We start from the raw sequence: 22,591 nt of genomic DNA on the forward strand, positions 1-22,591 counted from the left end.
TAGCCTTCCTGATATTGTACGAGACTCAGACTCGCTGTCCCAGTTTAAAACTAGATTAAAGACGCATCTCTTTAACCAAGCATTCACTTAATGCTTAACCTTTGATACTACTGCTGAATCAGTTCGAATGCATTAACATTATGAACATCAGCCCTGCTAATTATTTCCCATCTGCCTTTCTGCTGTTATCTCGGGACGCTAGTCCCGAGGTAAATAGCGTTCGTCAGCTCCAGTTTGTATCCAGCCTCTCACGGAGAATTCAGATGCCCCAACGCCTGTGAAGAGACGACTCGACGCCTGTGAAGAGACGACTCAAAGCCGGCGATATGTTATGCCATAAATTAATACTTGATTAACTAACTGTATTTTTCTATGTACATTTCCGAAATGCAATTTCTGTAAAGCTGCTTTGAGACAATGTGTATTGTGAAAAGCGCTATACAAATAAATTTGAATTGAATTGAACTACCCTGATGGTCTCGGAGGGAGGGGCCCCGGCAGGGCAGCTCCTTCTGAATATGGAAGACCTGCAAGGATCGATGGAGTACCGTCTGAGCCCGTTGCAAGTTCATCAGTCCCTCTAAATATACCCAACTTGCCAGAGGGTGGTCTTCTGCACCTTTTCCAGGAGATGGCCTGCGAAATGGTGAGCGAGGTGGAGGGCGATGGCACGGATAACATCCACGTCCTGGCAGCCTGGTTGGAAGGCAACGATCAGTTACCTGAGCTGGTCGAGGCGGCAACGCACAGGATCCTTCAGGGATGCGTCCCTGGAGGGAGAGTAAACCCCACACGTAGGCAATGAAGGGCAACAACAGCGCCACGGAATGGTAGGCTGCGCCAACATAAAATACTTGCCAAATGTCATATTGCCAATTCCTATTCAAAACGGGCCGGGCCCGCCTTGCAAAAACAATATTGGATGGAGGGACAGTAGCTCGATGTCCATTTTCTTAGGGAACGATTTAGTTCGAGTCCCCTTCTCCCTTTGGCAGGCTAGGTCGATTTGGCTTAAAGGTGCTGACAACACTCACCTAGTGGGGTGTATCTCTCAAGGTGAGATCCAACAAAGTCTCCAACTAGTCTCGAACGCATCCGCACCAGGCCCAGATGGGATTGAGAAGCAGGATATACCCAATTGGGACCCTAGGTGTGAGACCCTCACTCGTCTGTTCAACATGTGTGGGTTCACAGGTGTCATTCCAACAAGCCTGAAGAAAACTCGCACTGTGCTAATCCCCAAGACATCCGACCCAGGAGCGGTGATGGAGGTTGGCAATTGGAGGCCAATCACCATCGGGTCGATGATCTTAAGGCTCTTCACTAGGGTGGTGAATAAACGAATGCAGGAAACGTGTCCGATCCACTCTAGACAAAGGGGGTTTCGTTCTAGCCCCGGGTGCACGGAGAACGTCGATGCGCTGCAGGGCCTCATCCGACACTGCAAAGAAGAGTGCAGCCAACTTGCAGTGGTATTTGTCGACAAGCCTGACCTGGAGGTGGTTCTTAACAGGTGGTGCCACAAGATCGGGAAATCGCTCCTTAAACCCTTCCAAATGGTGGTTCTCCTAAATCAGTATGCCATTCCACGGCTATTTTACCAAGCTGACCTCTGTGAGGTCACTGACCTCGTACTCCAATGCCTGGATGGGACGATCAGGAGGTCGGTGAAGAAGTGGCTGCACCTTACGCCGTCCACCTGTGACGGGCTATTATATGCAAGGAAACCGGATGGCGGCCTGGGGATCTGCAAGCTCACTCGACAAATCCCATCAATTCAAGTGAGGAGACTATTCAGTCTTTCCGAGTTATTCAGAATAACTATCGCACACGAGCCAAGTTTGAGGGGGTGTGCCGGAGAGCCGGTGGAAAGGCGGATTGCCTCCCATCCCTGGATGGGGAGGTTTCGAACGAAAGAGGAGACACCATCGGCTCATTGACTGACCACCACCAGATGTGTCCAGTACAGAGTGACTGGAGGAACGACGAATTCCAAAGATGGGCAGGCCTACAGACTCAAGGGGTGGGGGTACTCGGCTTCCACCTCTCCTCAGCGAGCAACGCATGGTTGGGAAATTCAGTGGGCTTCACCTCGAGACATTACATAGCAGCTCTTCAGCTGCGTGCATGCGTATACCTCGCCCAAGAGTTCCAATACAGGGGCAGGTGCAAGACGGGTGCAGCCTGCAGGCGCTGCTCATACAGGTTGGAGTCAAGTTCACACATCCTTGGGCAATGTCCAGCTATGCAGGAAGCCAGGATTGCCTGGCACGTAAAACTGTGCCGTCTCCTCGGAGCCGAGGCTGAGGTTCACGGATGGGAGGTCCACCAGGAATGGGAGTTAAGGACCCTCCTGAGGTGACTTGACTTGGTGCTCATCCGGGATTCCAAAGCCCTGGCCATTGATTTAACCCTCTGGGGTCCGAGGTGTTCTGACATGCTCTGACATTTGTGCTTTTTTCAGTTATTTATAAACATGTTAATGGCAAAGGTGTAAATTCACTCTATATAGCACAAACAGGGCTACCATAATATGTGAGCAAGATGTATGTACATGTTTGTATTTTTGAGAAAATGTGGTTATTGAAAAAACTAAAACTTAAAGTTTCTGAAATAAGGCCACAAAACACATACTAAATATGTGTCCACAAGACTTTAGACTAATGGATGTTCTCGCCTAGGATTTTTGCTTCAAAATGATCTGAAAATCATCCTTCCAAATCATTCACATAAAACAATACATTGATTTAAATTTCGTAAAACACTTTTTGTTTGGAAAGGCAATATGCGAAATGGGCATGACTCATGTATAATGGTCTGATTCACACCTGTGAAGACAAAAGACCTGCTTAATGAGCCTGCATAATGAGCTTTTCACAGGTGTGTCACTGAGACACAAGAAAGAATACAAGGACACAAGAAAAGAAATGTGTATATATACTACAAAATTGGTTCGCAGTTAGAAACATCTAGAAAAGAATAGTATTTTTCCACTTGTATTTTTGCTTGCAAATTGTATAATATCCAAGGTGAGCATTTCTAGTAATTGTGTAGTTAATTCTCATACTGTATTTTCAGAAAGTTTTGGATATGTATCCTCTCCCCAAATTTGTCACTAATAAAACACAATACAAATAATTTGAAGAGAAGGCTTATATTGACCTTTTAAGATTTTGTTTACATCTACCTTGTAAATATATTATTTGCTATTTTATTAAAAATGTTACAATTACAGCAACAATTAAAATAACAATATTTCAAGTGTAATATTTCTTTGTAAAAACTAAAGTATACATTTTATCATACATATTTCAAAGTTAAGGATTCATTAGTTTGAATAAAGCCTACTTTGGAACAAATACTATAATAGCATCCTAGTTGATGACTTTATTTTTGACAAAACAAACAAAGCCTAATATATTTAACATTTGAGCAGAAATTGGTGAACAACAGCTTATTCAATGTGGCAGTAGTCTTGTTTACAGTAAACAGTTAATAATCTATCCAAAACTAGTCAACGAAATGTTGTCTTTCATATTTCGTCAGTAACATAGGCATATCGTTTGTTGTTTTTATGAGCCTATATTAGGGCATATAAATATTGATTTGCAGTTTAATGCGTTGCTAATACAAAGACATTTTAACGTTATTTCAACATATTTCAGTTGATTTTCACTCATCTCAGTATAGCAATAGGGTTTGGTAAAAACTGTTCAGTTCATTCATTCACACACAGACGCGATTCATATTTAAACAGTCTTTTTGCGGTTTACATACACTATGATATCGCGATTAGAACAATAATAATAAAAAACTTACTTCTCAGATGGATCCGTTGATCCTCGAAATGAAAATAAACCAGCACATGTTCTGAGGTAAATGTCCCAGGATTATTTCTCACACAGCCTCGCAAGAAGAAATAGTACATTAATCTGATGTTTACATTTGTTGTGTTATCGCGTTTATGAGGGGCGTTGACACTTTGCATGTGTTGCTTCAGATCATTTTCGTTTGAATACCGCGCGCTCTCCGTGGGCGTGTTAGATTAGCAGAATAATGAGCTGAGAGAACGATAATGAGATCGGCTGATACCTCTCTCTTTTTTTATAGATTACATAAACAGAGAATATTTATTTTAGTTTTGAATTAGATATTTTAAAAGTACAAACTTAAATGATTATAAAGATATATTGCTTGTGCTTGTGTGAATAGTATTCGCTGAGCTTTGTTTAAGTTTAGAGACGTGCACCAGAAAAAAAGTTAATGGAGACAGAGAGGCAGAAAGCACACCCTGTTTATTTTCTTCATTTTACAAAACCACACGGTTTTGATGCTAATGTGAGTGTACACAAAAAAAGAAGACCCTCTATAGTTTATAATCATGTATTGATTTTATTTATATGACCAAAAATGACGGAGTATTTTAAGTCTATGTTGCTGCTATGTGGGAAAAAAACTGCAAAACGCGCCGGCGCGTTTCTGGATCCCAGAGGGTTAACGGTACATTACAACTTTGCTCCTGATTCCCGGTCCAGTGCTGCGCAGGAGAAACTTGATTACTACGGTCCCCACAACGAGGCGATTGTGCGAGAGTTTGGTGTTGACGAGGTGGAGGTCTTTGGGTTCCCTTTGGGAGCTACAGGATACTGGGAACTACAGGATATTGACGGCTATTGGACTCAGCAGGGCGAGAGTTAAGTTCTTCAGCAGACTGATGAGTTTGAGGACCCTCCTCTACTTGTTGGACCTGCTGTGGACTTTTCAATTGTCCCTGAGAGCCTGAACAAGAAATGAGTGGGGTTAACATGACTTGAAGATAGTTAATTGGAGTGACGGAAACCTAACGCAGGGTTAAACGTAACACGGACCTTTTATATAGTTAGTCAGGATCAAGCAGGTTGTGTTTCCGCTCTTTTTCTCTCGCTGCCAGAAGACGGTCTCCTGTGAATTTGTGGAAAGTTTTGATAAGATTTCGTGAAGATACTGGACAACGAGTGTTTTGACACCATGCAAGTAAATTTTTTATCATACTTTTTTTTCGGTTTCTGGGTTGGGTGTGTACGTCACCAAATCTAACTTTATATTACCTTAATCACTGTCTTGTTGGCTAAAATATAGCACCATTTTGAAACATATTAGTAATTTGAAAACCGTTTTCACTGAACACAGTCTGACGCTGCATCAAGAAATGCCACTTGAATCTCTGTTACGCAAGGAGAAAGCTTTACGTCAGTTCTATGTGGAGATGCCGGCGAGTTCTCTGGGCCTGAGCTCATCTCAGACGGTCTAGAAGAGTGGTTCCCAAACTGTGGTCCGCGGACCACTAGTGGTCCGTGAGGGTACTGCAGGTGGTCCGTGGAAAGGCAAAATAAAATATAAAATAATATTTTTTACCTTCATTTTACCAGGAATCCCCATAAAAAAAATAAAAAAGTAACAAGAATATGGGCCTATATTGATATAAATTTTTAATTAAATTGTCAGGTTATTGTGTTAACACAACATGGATTGGTGGATAGCAACAGTTTCTCTGAAGAGGAAAGCGGCAGAGGCAAATATTTTGCCATTATATAAAATATTTGTCTGATTATAATTCACCAACAGTAATTCTGGATTGCCTCCACGAAACAAGTAAAAAGGAAATAAGCAAATCAGAATACTGCACGCCAAAACAGCAGTATGCGCGCAAGCGTGAAACGCTAGTGTTTCTTCTTGCTGCGTATCTTTTACTGGGGTCTCCAACACGTCGCACGATTGGAGGTAGCTCGTCAAGGGACCGTTCACATATCGTGTCTTTTGCGCTCTCAAGTTCATTATTTCATGTAGGCGCGCGGCAGGTGCGCTCATAATTGAAGTGACGCACTCATTTTTTTAGGCGCAGCGAGATGAAAACACCTCAACTTTTCATAATGCTGCAAACGCACCGCAGTTCATGTGACAAGAACAAACAAATCAGCTTAATCCTTTCCGTAAACATTGAAAGCTCAGTCAATGAAGAATGTAAGAATACACGTGCACCCAAACACTGGGTGTTTTTCTCTTCTCCGTAAATAAATCTTGTAGCAGAGCTACAGCAAGCGTTTTTCGGTGGTGGAAATCTATTAGCTACTAAGCACAACTAAGTTGTGGAGAGCGCGCATAGCAACGACAGACGGCACAGGAAAATCGGACCGAATTTTACTATTAGCTAATAATAAAAGATAAGCTAATGTGCATAGATGTAAATGTCAAGTAATTTATCTTTTTTTGACTCATTCTTTTTATAAAAATGATTTAAAGGCTGAAATATGTGAGGTTTATCTTTTTACTAAACCTTTTTTTGTGAAAAATTATTTAAAGACTGAAATATGTGAGGTTTATCTTTTTATAAAACCTTTTTTGTTAAAACTTTATTTGAATTTCATTTTACTATATGTGCCTATAGGAGTGACAGGGGTTGGCGGCAAAGTATCTGGATATTTGCCGCGGGGCGAGGGCTTCGATTAGCTCTCTCTTTTTTGACCATACATGTTTGCATCCCTGAAATGAACCTGATTATGCCCTCGGGCGCTTGAGTAAATAAATTAAATATGTGGCAGCCGTTGTGTGCAGTAAACTTTCTTTTAACAAGCTGTTGTACTGATGTGATGACCAGTTATAGTTTTAATGTTAGTAAGCCTATTTAGAGGTGCGGATTAATTCAGGAAGGACTGTGTGTAGATATATTTTATTATGTGTATTATGAGGTGGTCCGTGAAAATTCTTGATTACAAATAGTGGTCCACACACACAAAAAGTTTGAAAACCCCTGGTCTAGAAGACAGTGGGAATGTGTGCTGTGGTCAGATGAGTTCATGTTTCAGCTTGTTTTTGGAAAAAAATGAACACGAGTTCTTAGTCCCAAAGACGAAAGGGACCAACCGGACTTTCACCAGCGACAGGTGCAAAAGCAAACATCTGTGCTGGTATTGAGGTGCATCATTGCAAACAGTATGGGTAACTTGCATTATTGTGGAGGTACCATTGACATGGAGGCATATATTTAGAATGTACAGAGACATAAACTGCCATCAAGATGACATCTTTCCTGGGAAGCAAGACAATGCCAGGCCTCATTCTGCACATGCTAAAACTGAGTGGTTTCTAGAAACTCTGCACCATAGAAGGGATGTGTCTGCCTGTTTACTGCAGTCCAGATATGTCTCTTATGGAAAATGTATGACCCATCATGAAAAGGAGAATCAGGCAACGATGACCACAGACTGTTGAGCGGCTGTCTTGTTTCAGACAAGATTGGACAAATATTCCTATAGCAAAACTCCAACAATTAGTATCCTCAACTCCCAAATGATTAAAAAGTGTAAATAAAAGGAAAGGTGAGTAAGACTCAGTACACAGTGGTGATTATTTTATTATGTGTACTGAGTGTGTACTCAGTACACAGTGGTGAACATGTCTCTGTCCCAACTTTTTTGGGGTGTGTTGCAGCCATCAAAATCAAAATTTGTTCATATTTACAAAATACTATTATGTTGGTCAGTGAAAACATTGGAAACATTTTCTTTGTACTTTTTTCAGCTAAAAAAAGTTTAAATATAATTAACAAATCACAGATTCTTGATTTGATTGCATTTTAAAAAATGTCCCAACTTTTCTTGATTTGGAGTTTGTACAAAAGATTGCTGTAAAAATAATCTAAATCCATATTTCTGAATATGCAGTTGTAACTGCGGCGTCGGCTCCTGCACGAGATGAAATTGTGAATCCTCGTAAGATAGAAGGGGCGGGACAATGATGACGTTGACAGAATAAATTTCCACTCCGAATGAAAGTGCAAACTCATTGTATAGATATGCAGTAGCAAGAAAAAATCTTCTCTTCTTTCGGCTGCCTCACAGAATCACTCCATTATGTGTTCTAAGGCCCCGTCCACACTACTGCGTTTTCGTTTAAAAACGGAGAATTAAAACGAAAACGATCTCCGTCCACACCAGCGTTTTAGCTGCGTATTAGAATTGATCTCCGTCCACATTAAAACGACTGAAAACTCGGATCACGTGACCATTCTCCAACACTGTGCATGCGCGTGCCGGTGTAAACAGGAAACGGATGGACTATTCCTCAGATTTGATGAGGAAGCAAGTAATGTTAGCTACCTCTGCAAAGATTAGAAAATGTCGAAGACCAGAGATTTCTTTTCATGGACCGCCGCTGCACACGGGAATTGTCATAGATCGCTCGAATAATAGTTTGCCTCCGGCGCATGTAGGCAGTTATAGCATTGTAAAATGCAGAATTTGCTTGAACAACAGCTGCTAACAAAGACATCAAAGTCAGTAACGCTTGTAATTCGTTATCCATGTTGCACTCACTAACATCAGCTAAGAGTCCTCTCTTTTTTCTTCCGGTGACGGGACATGTGATGGGTGGCTGACGAATCAGGGAAGGATACGTCATGGGTGATGACACCCAATCATAGAGCCGAGCGTTACCTTCTACGTCATCGTTTCTAAACTCCTCCGTTTTGTCCCGTCTACACTAAAACGCCCTCCGGAGATTCAAAACGAAAAACGGAGCTGCAGCGTTTCTAAACTTCTCCGTTTTGGGTCTTCGTTTTTCCCGTTTTAGTGTGGACGGTAGGTGCAAACGTAGCAAAAGGTCTCCGTTTTTAAACGAAAACGCAGTAGTGTGGACGGGGCCTAAGTCCAAAACATTTGTTCAGATATGACCTCAAAGACATTTATAATGTTAGAAAAGATTTGTGTCAAATCTAAACGAACCCTGATTTAAAATGTATCGACTGTTTAACTCCAGGGTCAAATTATATAGTATTTGCTTTTGAATTCCATTTAAATTATTTTTATTTTGAATTTGATTATTTTATTAAAATATTTTTTTTTTCTATTCTTTTTACTCAGATTATTAAAAATATCAGTGCAAGGACAACACTACAATATCATATTATTTAGTAAGATAATTATATTACTCATATTTGATTCAATTAAGAAGTACTTGCACTAGCTGCTACGTCTCTGACATCTTAGTGTTTTGAATGAATGTGAGCTGTTTGTCTGCAGAACTCTCTGAGCTTACTGTGTTCAGTTCAATTGATCAGACTCTTCTTATTAAGCTAAAGTTATGTAATATACCACTAGGAGGCAGTACAACCTTGAATTTATCAGAAATGCTACTCTCACTGCTGAGCAGACATCATTTACACAAAACTATCATCTCTTTCAGCATATTGGGCCCATAAAGTCAGGACTTGGACAACCTAAGGGTCGTTGAATGCAGATCTGCTGGTGTAGTGCACAGTGATCTGTATTATATAAAGTTGTTAACATTGTGGTAAGTTCATCAGGAGCAGCAGAGGGTATCAATGTATGTGGATCAAATGTGTCCCCTTCAAAGTTACTCAAAAGCATTGTGAGCTAAGTTGATCGTAGAGATCATTGGTGGCATGGCTTTATTATCTACTGAAATAATCTAATGGGTTTTCTTGGAAACATTAACTCGTGTAGATTTTTTTTCTTTTTTATATAATCCATGAGTAGTATTTCAGAGAAAAATATATCTTATTTAATTGCTATATTTCTTAAATAAATGCAGTTAATTTAGCTTGTAATTCTCAGGCTTTTGCGCACAGAAAAAGGGAAACATGACTTTAACAGCAGCAGAGTAACGGTTGTTTTTAGGGGTTGGGCTAGGCTTCTGGGACACAATATACAGTTTGTATAGTGTAAATCATTATAGTACAGCATTAAGTATAAATTGTATAACAGAGTATAAGTAAAAATAACAACATAATCATTGTGTCTACGGAAAGCCCCATTAAAAGATGGAAACCCAATGTGAGTGTGTGTATACAGGTTTGACTATGTGAGATGCAAAATGGCCTCACTAATAGAGTAAAACTTGAGCACGAACTTCAGCTGAACTTCACTAGTTATAAGGGTTTTTTTTTTTTAACCCTTGTATTTTGCACAGGGTTATGTTTAGCCGTAGGGTTATGACATAGCAAATATCATTAACCTAAGAGAAAATCAACAGTAGTCTAATAGATGTCCTTAATAATAGAGTAAAACAAGCATGCGTGTGTGTGTGTGTGTGTGTGTGTGTGTGTGTGTGTGTGTGTGTGTGTGTGTGTGTGTGTGTGTGTGTGTGTGTGTGTGAGCATGGGGCCTGTACTTGTTTTGACAACGAAGGCTGTGACTCAGAATGAAAGTACCAAGATAGGCTGATCTAAGTATCACTTTGACTAAGATACTGACCTTGATATTCTCATGGGGAAGAGTACACACAGACACACTCTCTTTTCAATCTCCTTCATCAAGGAACTTTGTTTCTTCCATTGCTGTTTGCTGTATATTCGTTTTTTCTGTCCAGAAGATGTCCTCTCTTACATTTATGTTGAAGTAGGGAACTTAATGCTGGAAGTAAATCAGAACAATCGCTCAGTTGCCATATTTATAAATACAGCTTGTACACACGCATGACTGCTTATAGCCTAATAAAACGAGAAAGGAGGACTAAAAAGTGTTTCCTTAAGTACGCACACTGTGGGAACATAAACTAAAAGCTCTTTTCACACTCTCGCTACAGGAGTTTATTTATCTACTAGCAATGGCCAGAGGTTTAAATACATATTTTATAACCCAAAATCATCATTTGCACCTCTTTTTATTTCTTATTAATTCTGTGAATCCCAAATGGGTTGATTTTTCAAAGGGAAGAAAATGGTTCACTGTTAAACATGTTAGTAGACAAATTAAAGTTGTGAGATTGAAAAAGTATTTTCATTTGAAAGTATATGCCATGTATTTATGAGTACAAAAATGTATGTTTACAGAAACTGGATGGAATCCCAGGAGAAAAAGACGTACTATTAAATGTATTAAAAATGTACTTGATTATGTTTTTAGTACAATACAAATATACTTTAATGCATTTTTAATACATTTAACAGTACGTCTTTTTCACCTGGGATGATAAATGGACAAAATTAAAGAACGATTAATGAATTTAATGTTTTATTCAATGGTATCTGTCAGAATGACTAATTTTGTATAATGACATTAAGTGCGAACTCTGCAGAAAAATGACAAAAAGTGAAAGCAGTACGGCTTTTATAAAACTCTTTGACTCATAAAAGAGCATGAATAAAGCATAATAACAAGAAAAGTTGATAGATAACAAGAATTGTGGTTTGACAGTCTCAAAATATGAAATATTGGATCATGCATTCCGAAGATATTAATGTGACCCAGAGAGGATGAATAATGTGGGCAAGTAAGAAGAGGGCAGTTTGTGCTGATGAGAGAAGCATCGTGGCCTCACAGCCCGAGCACAAGCACCTCCACTCTTCTGCACAATAACTGAACATTAAACTCTAACAGGTATTTCCCTTAAATAAAAAAAAACACATAAGATGGCGCATAATTGCAACATTTACTCTCCTGATCTATGCAAAGCATGTTGGAAACTGAAAATCCACTGCTCAGTTTCAGTTAATTTAACACAAATGGATCAAGTAAACTTGCTTTGGTTTTTGTCTCGTATGCAATACGATAACTGTCTGTCTGCCTGTTCATGTTGTTGTATCCTGATTGTATATTTGTACACTCTAAAAAATGCTGGGTTCAGCCTGCTGGGTCAATTTATTGGGTTATTTTTTATATTTTTACTTATGTGCTGGGTCACTTCAACCTGCTTGTCATTTTATTGAGTTATAAAAATAAAAAATAAAAAAAACGTGCTGGGTAGTTTTTCTGTAACTCAGCTGCTGGGTCATCACATACCTACCCTGCACTTGTTCAGAGCAACCCGATGTTGGGTAGTCTGTGCCAAACAGGTTCATGCCGGTGCCTCCATGCAGAGCCGGCCCGAGCCTTTTGGGGGCCCTAAGCAGAATTAGATTTGGGGCCCCCTCCCACTACACGAAGTCACCTGTGCTTGACAATTATTGACACAAATGTCACGCAATAATGATACATTATAAATGAATACAGTGAGGTTATGTATTAATACAAAATAAATACTAAATAAAAAATAGATGCCTACTTAAATAAAAGAGTTGAAACTTTTACTTTACTCTATTACTAACTCTTTAAAACTTCTTAAAACAAACTGTCTTAAAACGTATATAAAATAAATTATTTGCAAAACATAATGACAAAACTGAGAAATCAGAAACATAATAAGAACAAGGGTTCAACAATGACAATTATTGTTGAAAACTGTAAAAAATATTATTATTATTTCTCTACTGTCTCAATACAGTGTAACTGTCCTCAAAATCTTATTATTATTATTATTGTAACAGACTTTGTTGGATTGTACATGACAGAATCCAACAAAGTCTGTTACTATAATACTGGTAATGTACTGGCGCTCGTTGTATGTGTGTTTGCAATCTATTTTTCCCCTCGGGGCTTGCCGTAGTTAGGAATTGGTCGTGCGCACTTGTACTGGAGTGTCGCGGGTTTTTCGGGTTTTTGGAGTTAGTGATCTGATGTGTGGTATAATAAAGTGGAGAAGAGTTCAAACTGCTATGTTTATTATTTATTCAAACTGCTAACCTTACACCAAGAAGGTTAAGTTCCCCTGCGGCTATTTTCTCCAACTTAAACCGATACCGTGACTATACGCAGTTGCGCATGAATTGTCTATGCACTCGCGAGGTGACTATGCGCATGACTTAAATGCTGGCAGACACAGAAGCAGTTGTTGGCAGGTATATTGATCATGAAATCAGAATTTTCTTGTCTTGAATTATTCATTCATATTCATTCATTCATTCATTTATGTCACTTGTTTAAGTAATCTAAAAAAATAAAATAAAATTTAAACTTCGATTGGGGGGCCCCCTGGTGGCCAGGGGGCCCCAAGCAGCCGCTTAGTTCGCTTATGTCTCGGGCCGGCCCTGCCGCCATGGAAGTTTCAGCTCCTTCAAAACAAATGCGTGACAACAGTGCTCATTTGAGATGTTAATGTTTCTTTGCCATGTATATTGAACGATGCAATTCAGTCATATACAGCCCGACACATACATGTTTAGCTTTTGTCTCGTTTAGTTTTAATAGTCTTCACTGTCTGTTTTGCCTTAGTTCTAGTTGATTGATTAGTTGCCATAGTCCCAAGTAGCTTCCAAAAAAGCACAGTCTGTCTAGGAGTCACCATGGAAACTGACACAAAGAAAAAGTGTGCCATATGACTTCTTGCTTAATTGTTTAATGACAATTTATATTCTTAGCACAATACGCCACATACTGGGTGGTTTTGTTATCTTATCTTTTATTCTTTCTTTAATCAGTTTTTTGTTACTGTGAACGAGAACATATATTGTTTGTTTGTTGCTAAATATATAAATTTAAACAATAGAGATGGATTGTGACCTAAAAAAACATGGTTGTATGTTTTACTTAATTTACATTTGTTGTGAGATATTTCACAAGCATTTTATCATAGAAATATTGAATGCACGTCTACAACGTGTGAGAAGAGAATAAAATAAATAAATTAGTATAAAATAAAATCGCTTTATGTTATGGTATAATATATTACCATTGTAACAAGGTTAGATGTTATGGGAAGAAGGAGGCGGGAACCAGCGAACAATCAAAGAATGTAATAACAAAATAAAACAAATACAAAAATGAAAGTAAAGACGGTAGTTCCTCGCGGTCGACACACATAAAACATCAAATAAAATCCAGGCCCGGCCTCTCTCCATCTCCACTGTCGTCGCTCCCTCTTTTCTGCTTCCGCTCCTCCGTGAGAGATACGAGACCGGTGCGTCGCGCAGGAGTCGCTCATCAGTAATCCACTCTCTCACGGCCCTCTGCCTCGTCCCGCTCACCACAACCATATAATATATTATTGTGCGAAATCTTTTATGCTCACTGCTGTCTAATCATGCGCTGAATACCCCTGGAACGTAACCTACTTTGGAGTAATTTGTGACCCGTCACAGAAACCAGGGACACAAGTCGGCAGCACAACTTTCGAGCAAAATGAGAAAGAAGAGTTTTTTTTCAAAATTGGTGAATTTCAATTTTTTGCTGAATCTGTTAATTGATATCACGAAGAAGCCTCTCCATGTTTAAGATAGCAGTATTGGTATACTTAAAAGCTTACATTTTGAGGTTGAAATCGGCTTGTTTTCGGAGATTCTAGCATGCAGTAGGGGCGTGGCGTGTCATTGTCTGTGTGAATATCCATACTGAATAACCCGGTGCTTTTGCCCCCGCCCTCCAAGTGAACCACATGGCTACTTATTATGCTGTGCTCTGGCCGGCTCTATCTGATATCAAAATTCAATGAAGATGGATGCCGCAAAGATTGTCGCAGACGAGCTGAACCGTCTGGCAGTTACACCGAAAATGTTTTCGCCGCACTTCGTGGGCTCGGGAAACTGAACCGGAGGTATGGGCGCAGCGCGCGCCCTCAGTGCTTGAATACGGCGGCTCGGCTCGCTGACAGCGGTGGCTGGCTGTTTCATATGTGACGTCCCGATTGCTTTGAATGGGGAACGTTTTGTGAACAGGGAACAGAGTTAATGGACTGGCAACAATCTCCATAGAACATGAACTGGCACAGAGAATCGAAATAGAGGATGCAGTTAAGACCTTTGCTGCGATGAAGGCCTGCCGTGCGTGTTTCTGAAATGTAAGTTAAGCTTCATTTGCTCTTTAGTCGTTATTTAAGATGCTGAACCTGCTGATGATATAATGTGCTTGCGGACATTTCATTTGTGTGTATACGCACATAAGAAAGTGGTGTAAAGAGATTTGCAACAGTAATTTGAGGAGGTGAAATGTGATTATTTGGAAAATTCCTGTCATGACTGCTTAAAGAAAAATGCCAGCAGGCATTTGCCTCCTGCATAAACTTTAATATTGTTGACATTTTGGGCACACGCGCTATTTGCGTTACACAGTATGTAGGCCATTGGCTTATTGGTCTTTGTGTGTTGTTGCTGGTTTTGCGTTATGTGTAGGCTATATGGCATATTGGTCTTTGTGTGTTGTTGCTGGTACGTTGCAAATAGAGGGGCAGCACAATTGTTTTTCGCCTTGTGCGGCAGAAGTGCACTCATTCGAAGTGCAAAAAAAGCTGTAAAGCACAGGGGGGAGCTTTACAGGGGGTATGGCTTATCTAAATGAGATGTAAATGAGGCCTATTGTCACTCCCAGCAGCAGAGAGAGGTGAGAACTGCACAATCTTTAGAGGTCGTTTTCTCATCTTTGAGCTTTTTTAAGTGCCTACTCTCAAATGGCCACAACTTCTCCAAATATTATCAGATTTCCACTTTACACATCGTTGGAAAGCTTGGAGATTACACTTTCAGAATCTATGAATAACTCAAAATGCCCCAGAACCGACTTGTGTCCCTAGTTTCCGTGACCGGTCACATTTGCTATGGCTACGTACATACCCTGAAGTTTACCTCAGTTTCTGGAACTGAAAGTTGAGGTTATCTGCTTATTCTGGGTAAACTTACCCGGGTATGACGCATAACCTGTTTCCTAGGAAACCCCTCTGGTGTTAGCTCCAATTGATAATTTCTCCACTTGAGATCCAACTTATTGAAGACCATAGATCCATTCATGCTTTGTAGAAGATTATCTGCTGTGTGGATGGGGTATCGTTCTCTGATTATTGCTCCGTTGGCTTTTCGCAATCTGATTTCAGATAAGCTTTAGTGATGATCACAACTAGATGAACCCATGGGGCAGGCCCGTTTACTTCAATAATGTCAGTTTCTTGGAGTTCTTTCATCTTTTCCTATACAGGACCCCTTAGATTAAATGGTATTCACCTTAGAGGCTGGGCTACTGGCTGAAACTAGGGTCTATGTATAAACTGAGGTCTGTAACTGCTGCAACGTTTGTGCCAGTCTTCAGAACTCCATGTGTTGCAGACCTCATCCTGGAGGTCAACTCAACCGCTGAGAATAACTCTCAATTCGTTCCCCTCCACTTACGGAAATTTATGGCTTTACGTGTTTTCACTGTACTATGGTAGGGGCGTTATTATGCATCTTCTGAAATAGTACTGAATCTCCTGATCAAAACACAGGCGAAGAAGAAGCAGAAATGATATCAAATGTAAGCAGATTCATATGTAAAAGAATGCGATCATTCTACATGGACTCGATCTCCTCATCTACTCATTTAGCGTTGTCAGGCTTTTATTTGTGCTTAATGGATAAAACATCAGAGCTGCGCTCTCGGGTTTATGGCTGCTATCATTTTAACCTGCCAGAAGATGCAACTGTTTTCGACACTCTTGATGCTTTGAATCTTTTCCCGAAACAATTAAAGAAAAGCTTCAAATCTTTAAGAGGCTTAATTTTTCCATCCCAACTCTTGTCATAACTACTTAGAACTCAGATCCTACTCTTGCTTTGCATTCACAGAACAATGAGAATAAGTACAATAAAGCAAAAAAATGCTGTCTGCCTTTAAGAAAATGAATGATTTGTGATCTGTGTATTTGTAGCCCAGTCAAAGACTTTTTCAGGGGTGATCAATTACTCTGACAGTGGTGTGGTATTTATAGTACAATGATATAAGGTAGTCCAGCCATTTGCCCAGAGAGAGGCCAGGTATTCACTCATACACTAGCTCCTGTACAGTGATACTTTTATATTTTCAATGGATTGATGAATTGTTTAATAGGTTAAAAAACAAACGTTTAGCCCTATATTTAATCAAACACACCTGCTTATAATTTTAAGCAATCCTAAAGATTTTAGTTACTTTTTTTAGGCATTTTTGCTTAGAGATTGTGCTAAACTCTACAAGTGAGTGGCTCTCCAGGACTGTGGTTGCCCATCTCTGTATCAGTGAGAGTGAGATTATAAAAAAGGATGATTCTAAAGACAAATATCTGCTTGATGAGTCCATTTATACATTTTATGTGGTGTTTGAACTTATTGAGGCTGTGATTTTAGCATCCTGACCTTAAGATTGGGATAATGAGAATGACCCAACCACACAGTTAGTTATTCCAAAATGTTGTTTATAGCTTATACAGTTGGTACTCAACCGTAATAATACTTTTACAGCCGCTGTCCCCGTGGCGGTAAAATTTAGGGGGTGTATTTGCTGCCTTTTACCGCTAAGAGGCGCTACAATCACAGACTTTGAAAAGTGTCAATTTAATCTCTCTAAAGCTAGTGTTATACTTTCCGCGTGCGCGAGGGTCCGCGTGACGTAAAAATCATCATCGGAGGGTGTGCGCGGAGGCTCCTTGCGGACGTCCTCCCATTTTTGGTGATCGCGCGGACAAGTACGCGTGGTCATTATAGGTTAAAACCGCGAAAGCACTGGAAAAAAAAATGGACGTCCAATTTAAAGAGAGGCTGCGTGAAGAAGTCTGTCGTTACCCGCACTTCTACAATCCGTCATTAAAAGATCACAAAGAAAGCCAGATGTGTAATAATTCCTGGAGGGAAATTGGCCAGAGTTTAGGCAAAAAAGAAAGTCTGTGTCTGTGAAGTGGAAATATCTGAGAGACCGTTTTATTAAGGCAAAGAAGAGGCTGAACGGAAGGAGCGGTGCAGCAGGCGGTAGAGTGTCTGTTCCCCCGATGGTTTCCCTCTTGAGCTTGTTGTCTGACTTCATAAAACAATAGGACACAGACTCAAACTTCCCAGTAGAGTAATGTGAATAAAAATTATGCCATTTATATTTGATTGGTTGTTGGGCAGGATTGTGAAGTGAATTCAGTATCGTTTGTTTTTTAGAATGTTGTCTTAACACTTTAGGGAACTTAAAGGGGAAATGAAACGTCCATGTTTTGGCACTGGTAGTAGCTACATATATAAGAAAAATCACTTTGCCTAAAATTTTATTTTAAAAAGTTGTTAAAACCACGGATATGACAAAAAAATTTTCCGTAATTTCTAGCTAGCTATCTAGCTAGCGAGTCGCCATTTTGGAGTGACGTCACAGCCTACGTAACGGGGTTGGTTGGTTCCGTTGGTGAGTGAAGAAAGTGCAGCGTTCCTGGACCAGACTGAATACACACTTGATTTGAAATGGAGGGAGACGAACTTGAAAGACCTGTTGAGCCCGTGTGTCCCATAGCGTATGCATTTGAGCTGATACGGCATGGGAACCAAGCAGTGGTACGTCGCTATGTCGAACAACCAGTGGTGGTTTGGGGCGAAGAGCAGGTTAGCAACGCTACCTGGTGTCAGTGTGGCTGTTGCACTGCGATGCCCACAGTGTCAGAGTCCATCTGCTGTTAAGAGGCTGATCTTGACCATGTATTGCGTGGTCAATCCTGCATCACCATGGCGCGAACATTTACCATGCTGTGCCGGGAGGTAGACAGCAATGGAAGTGGCAATGCTTTCCCTGAAGGATGTCAGAGCGGAGACACTGGAGCGTCCCATCAATAGCTGGTAAGTCAAGCTAGCTTTAACCGAATGGACTGATAAGGTTAACCGTATGCAGTACAACAAATACATGCTACATGGTGTTGACAAGAGACAGGAATATGATGGCAGATAGTGATGCACCGAAATGAAAATTCTGTATATATTTACATATATACAGTACAAAACCTAAAATATTTTTAACAATAAATATAAATAATAATACCAAATAATATTATTCTTCAAGATTTATGTCCAATAAAATAAAATAGTTTTTTAACAGTTGTGCAAAACGATCCACAATTATCTGAATAACTGCACACAAAATCACAGAATGGCAGTGGGCCTCTTTTCTGCTGCTGCATGTAAACAATTTTTTACTTACATTTTAAATATCTGTGCAAAACAACAACCGGGCGCTCATAAGTGAGCTCTGCACTGCCGTTGACCTCGCCCTCCGGGCAACGAGTGTCGCAGCATGTGCGGTCGGTCTAGCGATGTCCACCTTGGTGGTCCAGGAACGCCATCGTTGGCTCAGCCTGGTTGAGATGGCGGATGTGGACAAGGTTCGGTTCCTGGACTCCCCAATTTCCCAGGTTGGGTTGTTCGGCGACGTGGCGGAGAGCTGCGCCCAACAGTTCTCTGCCACCCAGGTTCGGACGGAGGCTCCCCGACACACCCTATCCTGGCGGCCCGCTGTTGCCTCCACCCTGCCGCCGGTGATAGTCCCTCCGCCCGTTCCTCGCCGAGGTCGTCCCCCTGCCGCTGCCTCCGGTTCCGCGGGGTCTCCGCAACAGCCTTCACCCAGGCCCCAGCGTAGAACCAGCAGCAGGTAGGCCGCCCGGTCTGTCTCAGTCACTGCCCAGCGACGGGGCGAGTGTCAGAAGCATTCCTGAGACAGGCCACCCAGGGATGGGGGGACTAGCTCTTCAGATGGTCACCGTTCCACCATTGGCTCTCCGGAGTCCAGTGGTACCCAAATTGTCGAAAGAGCGAATTTCTCCGTCCCTGGGTCCCAAGAGGGCGAGGCTGGCGGTTTGCGACCCTGTGAAACAGCCTTGCTCCCCCCAGCCCCCTCTTGTTCGCCAGCCGGCAACACGATGCGTTCGAGGACCCGGTCATCCGCCTTCTCACCCATCCTCTGTTGCCCCGTGGAGTCAGGTAAGTGCAGCACGGCTCACTCAGACCCCGCTTCGGGCCGCCCCCGGGCCTTCTGAGTCGGGTCCCTGTCCTCCACCTCGCTGCCCCATCCCGGGTGTGCCTGTGGTGCCTCTGGTCCCCCTGGTCCGGTTCGTCGAGGCCTTGAAGGTGCTCTCCAACCCGTCCAGCTGGCTCCTCCGTACCATCAGGCTCGGCTACACGATTCAGTTCCGCCGGAGTCCGCCCAGGTACAGTGGCATTCGCCACACTTCGGTGTCGAGCAAATCTGCTCCTGTCATGCGTGCGGAGATCGCTGTCCTGCTGGCGAAGGACGCGATAGAGCCGGTGTCTGTAGCCGAGATGAAGACTGGCTTTTACAGCCCGTACTTCATTGTACCCAAGAAAGGTGGTGGGTTACGACCAATCTTGGACCTGCGAGTCCTGAACCGGGCCCTCCACAAGCTCCCATTCAGAATGCTAACGCAGAACGCATCTTCCAATGTGTCCGTCCCCAAGATTGGTTTGCAGCGATAGACCTGAAGGACGCGTACTTTCATGTCTCCATCCTGCCGCGACACAGGCCATTCCTGCGTTTCGCGTTCGAGGGTCAGGCGTATCAGTACAAAGTCCTACCCTTCGGGCTGGCCCTGTCAACCCGTGTCTTTACGAAGCTCACGGAGGCAGCCCTCGCTCCCATGAGAGAGCGTGGCATTCGCATTCTCAACTATCTTGACGACTGGCTCATACTAGCACAGTCTCGGGAGCAGTTATGCGAACACAGGGATTTGCTGCTCCAGCACATCAGCCAGTTGGGTCTTCAGGTCAACTGGGAGAAGAGCAAACTCGCCCCCGTGCAGAGGATCTCTTTTCTCGGTTTGGAGCTGGACTCGGTCCAACACACGGCGCGCCTCACAGAGAATCGCGCCCGGTCGGTGCTGAACTGCCTGAATCTCATCAAGAGCAGTACAGTGGTTTATCTGAAACAATTTCAGAGGCTCCTGGGGCATATGGCAGCCGCAGTTACGCCGCTTGGCCTGCTTCATATGAGACCACTCCAGCACAGGCTTCGCGACCGAGTCCCGTGGTGGAGAGCGTGGCAAAGAGGCATGCTCCGTGTAAAAATCACCCCGGCCTGCCTCCAAACCCTCAGCCCGTGGTCGGACCTTTCGTTTGTCCGGGCCGGTGTGTCCCTAAAACAAGTGTCCAGGCATGCTGTGGTTTCCACAGACGCCTCCAACACCGGCTGGGGGGCCACGTACAACGGGCATGCAGTAGCTGGCACCTGGACGGGGTCCCACCTGCATTGGCACATCAACTGCCTCGAGTTGTTAGCAGTGCTCCTTGCTTTGAGACGCCTCAAGACGACGATGCTCGGCAGGCAGGCACGACCGTTGCGTACATCAACCGCCAAGGTGGTCTACGTTCCCGTCGCATGTCACAACTCGCCCGCCACCTCCTCCTATGGAGTCAGAAGCATCTGAGGTCGCTTCGTGCCGTTCACATCCCTGGCCTGCTCAATCGTGCCGCCGACGAGCTCTCACGACAGATTGTGGCCTCCGGGGAATGGCGACTCCATCCCCAGGCGGTCCAGCTGATTTGGGACCACTTCGGGGCAGCACAGGTAGATCTGTTTGCCTCTCCGGACTCGTCCCATCGCCAGTTGTTTTATTCCCGCACCGAGGGGACCCTCGGCACGGATGCACTGGCTCACAGCTGGCCCCGGGGCCTCCGCAAGTATGCGTTTCCCCCAGTGAGCCTGATGGCACAACTACTGTGCAAAATCAGGGAGGAAGAGGAGCAGGTTTTGCTAGTTGCTCCTTATTGGCCCAACCGAACCTGGTTCCCCGAACTTTTTCTCCTCTCGACAGCTCCTCCCTGGCCCATTCCTCTGAGAGAGGACCTGCTCTCTCAGGGACGGGGCACCATATGGCACCCGCGTCCAGACTGTTGGAGACTCCATGTGTGGTCCCTGGACGGGACGCGGAGGTTCTAGGTAATCTACCACAGGCAGTCGTAGATACCATCACTTCAGCGAGAGCTCCCTCTACGAGGCTTGCTTTCTCCCTGAAGTGGAACCTGTTCGTTGAGTGGTGTGCTTATCACAGAGAAGACCCCCGAAGGTGTTCGATCATTTCTGTGCTTTCTTTCTTGCAAGAGGCTTTGGAGCGTCGGCTGTCCCCCTCCACCCTCAAAGTGTATGTTGCCGCTATTGCCGCACATCACGATGCAGTAGACGGGAAATCCCTGGGGAAGCACGATCTGATCGTCAGGTTCCTGAGGGGAGCGAGGAGATTGAATCCGCCTCGCCCCCCCCCTCTATACCCTCTTGGGACTTATCTCTGGTGCTAACCGCACTGCAGAGACCGCCCTTCGAGCCTTTGCAGGTTGCAGAGTTAAAAATTCTGTCCCAAAAGACAGTCCTCCTGCTTGCTTTGGCTTCCATCAAGAGGGTAGGGGACCTGCACGCATTTTCGGTCAGCGAGTCGTGCCTGGAATTCGGGCCGGCTAACTCTCACGTTGTCCTGAGACCCCGGCCTGGATATGTGCCCAAGGTTCCTACCACCCCCTTTCGGGATCAGGTGGTGAACCTGCAAGCGCTGCCCCCAGAGGAGGCAGACCCAGCCCTGGCTTTTCTCTGCCCCGTTCGCGCTCTGCGCTTATACGTGGACAGAACGCAAAGCTTTAGGACCTCAGAGCAGCTCTTCATCTGTTACGGAGATCAGCGGAGGGGAAAGGCTGTCTCCAAGCAGAGGTTGGCCCACTGGATAGTGGATGCCATCATCTTGGCGTATGAGTCCCAAGGTGAACCCTGTCCCCCAGGACTACGAGCTCACTCCACAAGGAGTGTTGCCGCTTCTTGGGCGTTGGCGCAGGGTGCCTCGCTGACAGATGTCTGTAGAGCCGCGGGCTGGGCGACACCTAATACGTTTGCTAGATTCTATAGCCTACGTGTCGAACCGGTTGCTTCCCGTGTGCTCTCTTCTCATAGAAGCCAGTAACACCGTGAGCCCCGGTTCATTGTCGGCTTGCTGCACCATTCCCCTCCTACGGACCGGATACGTGCGCCATTTCTGCTCCAGTTGA

At 43.3% G+C, this 22,591-nt stretch overlaps 1 pseudogene; it reads left to right on the forward strand.

Moving 5' to 3' along the window:
* The first annotated feature begins 643 nt into the window (after positions 1–643).
* LOC143733385 (uncharacterized) lies at positions 644–2,446 on the forward strand (annotated as a pseudogene).
* Positions 2,447–22,591: the final 20,145 nt, after the last annotated feature.

The sequence above is a fragment of the Siphateles boraxobius genome, unplaced genomic scaffold, assembly GCF_051911475.1.
Source record: "Siphateles boraxobius isolate OS27281-9 unplaced genomic scaffold, OSU_SipBor_1 99, whole genome shotgun sequence".
In the NCBI taxonomy this organism is placed as follows: Eukaryota; Metazoa; Chordata; class Actinopteri; order Cypriniformes; family Leuciscidae; genus Siphateles; species Siphateles boraxobius.